The 2,500-nt window shown below is 52.3% G+C and overlaps 1 protein-coding gene across 1 annotated transcript in view; it reads left to right on the top strand.

Moving 5' to 3' along the window:
* LOC122245998 (uncharacterized) overlaps positions 1–2,500 on the top strand; it is a 211,198-nt gene that overhangs the window by 207,736 nt on the left and 962 nt on the right. The window lies entirely within an intron of this gene.

The following is a 2,500-nucleotide window of genomic DNA, read 5'->3' as shown; positions in this document are numbered from 1 at the left end:
GAGAGAAAGAGAGAGTGCGAGAGCGAGAGAAAGGGAAAGAGAAAAAAAAAGAGAGATGAAACAACTAAATTAAAAGAAAAAAATCACAAGCACATTTCTTCTGTGAACAAACCTTTCCCCATTACTCTTCCATCTTTTCCCCCTCCCTCCCTCCTTCCCTCCTTCCCTCTACCCCTCCCGTCCCTCCTTCCCTCTACTTTCTCTCCCCCATCAAGTCAGTTTAGTAAATAAAGAGTGGCAGAACTTTCAATACGGATCTTCTCGCTCTCTGGTTGGGTAATCTGTCGGGCTAAATCGGCGTAACTTCTGCCTTCGCGTGACTCGGGGAGGGGGAGATGGAGGGAGAGGGGGAGATAGAGGGGGTTGGGGAGATGGAGGGGGTTGGGGAGATGGAGAGGGCGAGGGAGATGGAGGGGGGGTTGGGGAGATGGAGGGGGTGGGGGAGATGGAGAGGGCGAGGGAGCTAGAGAGGGCGAGGGAGATGGAGGGGGTTGGGGAGATGGAGGGGGTTAGGGAGATGGAGAGGGCTAGGGAGATGGAGAGGGCGAGGGAGATGGTGGGGGTTGGGGAGATGGAGGGGGCGAGGGAGATGGGGGGGCTTGGGGAGATGGAGGGGGTTGGGGAGATGGAGGGGGTTGGGGAGATGGAGGGGGAGGGGAAGGATAAGGTTAGGATGGAGTGGAGGAGAGGTCGGTGAGAGTAGGATGAGGAAGGACGGTGAAGGGAAAGGAGGAGTGGATAGGGGAGTAGGATAGGGAAGGATTGGGTTGGGGGGGAAGGATAGAAGGGGGAGGGGAGAGAAGAAGGCAAACAAGTAGTATGGGAAGGAAAGGGGGGAGGAGGATAGAGGGGAGAAGGAGGCATGGAGGGAGGAAGGGAGCTCAATTATATTAATACTGTCAGACGACCGTAGCCGAGGGAAGGGGTGGTGGGGGATGCTGGGAAAGAGGGAGGGAGGGAGGGGGGCGGGAGGACGGACTTAAGGAGCGTGTTTTATAGAGCATAAAATATTGAGTAGACCTGTGGCCGATGTTGCAAAATGGACTTTCACTGCTGCAACGATTTTTAGTGGATACAAGGGAAGTTTTATGCTTTTGCATTTTTTGAATCTTTTTCTTTTGCACCTGTTCCCTTCAGCCACTTTTTTTCATTGATGCTCTCTCTCTCTCTCTCTCTCTCTCTCTCTCTCTCTCTCTCTCTCTCTCTCTCTCTCTCTCTCTCTCTCTCTCTCTCTCTCTCTCTCTCTCTCTCTCTCTCTTTCTCTCTCTCTCACTCTCCCTTTCTCTCTCTCTCTCTCTCTCTCTCTCTCTCTCTCTCTCTCTCTCTCTCTCTCTCCTCTCTCTCTCTCTCTCTCTCTCTCTTTCTCTCTCTCTCTCCTCTCTCTCTCTCTCTCTCTCTCTCTCTCTCTCTCTCTCTCTCTCTCTCTCTCTCTCATTCTCTCTCTCTCCTCTTCTCTCTCTCTCTCATTCTCTCTCTCTCTCTCTCTCTCTCCTCTCTCTCTCTCTCTCTCCTCTCTCTCTCTCTCTCTCCTCTCTCTCTCTCTCTCTCTCTCTCTCTCTCTCTCTCTCTCTCTCTCTCTCTCTCTCTCTCTCTCTCTCTCTCTCTCTCTCTCTCTCTCTCTCTCTCTCTCTCTCATTCTCTCTCTTCCTCCCTATCCATCCCCCTCTCTCTCTCCCCCTTTCACTCTCTCCCTCTTTCACAATCCGTTACAACCTAGAGGAGAGAAAACCAGTCACACCAACTTGGAACCAGTACTAAAAATATAGCCGGGGTCGAGACGCGGACAGCATGTTTAAGCTGCAAACTTTACCCTGTCCAGCATTAAGATAAGTTTGAAAGTCCGCGTGACGAGGTCGATCCGGTGCAGTTTCCCCTGATGGAAATTAATGTCGAATCGGAGATCGTGCAGAGTCTGTGAAAACATCATGGACGCGTGGCATTCGGGATAACTGTTATTACGTTACGGTACGAAGCAATGCAGTAACTCCGAGGCGTTTAGAGGAGGCTGTGCTTTTGCTCTTTATTTTGAACGGGGGTACGCTGATGATGGAGCAGGTACACATGCATACAGAGAGAGCGGGAGGGAGAAGGAGAGGGAATGGGAGAGGGAATGGGAGGAATACGAAGAGGAAGGTGTGTAAGGAGATGGAGAGGGAGTGGGAGAGGGAGAGGGAGAGGGAGTGGAATACGAAGAGGAAGACGTGTAAGGAGATGGAGAAGGAGTGGGAATGGGAGAGGGAGAGGGAGAGGGAGACCGAGACGGAGAAGGAGAGGGAGAAGAAGAGGGAGAGTGAGAAGGAGAAGGAGAAGGAGAGGGAGAGGGAGAGGAAGAGGAAGAAGCAGAGGGAGTGGGAAAGGGAGAGGGAGAGGAATACGAAGAGGAAGGCGGGTAAGGAGATGGAGAGGGAGTGGGAGAGGAAGACTGAGAGTGAAAGTGAGAGGGAGAGGGAGTGGGAGTGGGAAAGGGAGAGAAATTAGAAGAGGGATAGTGAGAATAAGA

This window comes from Penaeus japonicus, unplaced genomic scaffold (genome assembly GCF_977035675.1).
Source record: "Penaeus japonicus unplaced genomic scaffold, GWHDUDI00000001_assembly GWHDUDI00000027, whole genome shotgun sequence".
Lineage (NCBI taxonomy): Eukaryota > Metazoa > Arthropoda > Malacostraca > Decapoda > Penaeidae > Penaeus > Penaeus japonicus.
Note: the sequence above shows the minus strand (reverse complement) of the source record. Positions and strands in the feature narration are given on the sequence as shown.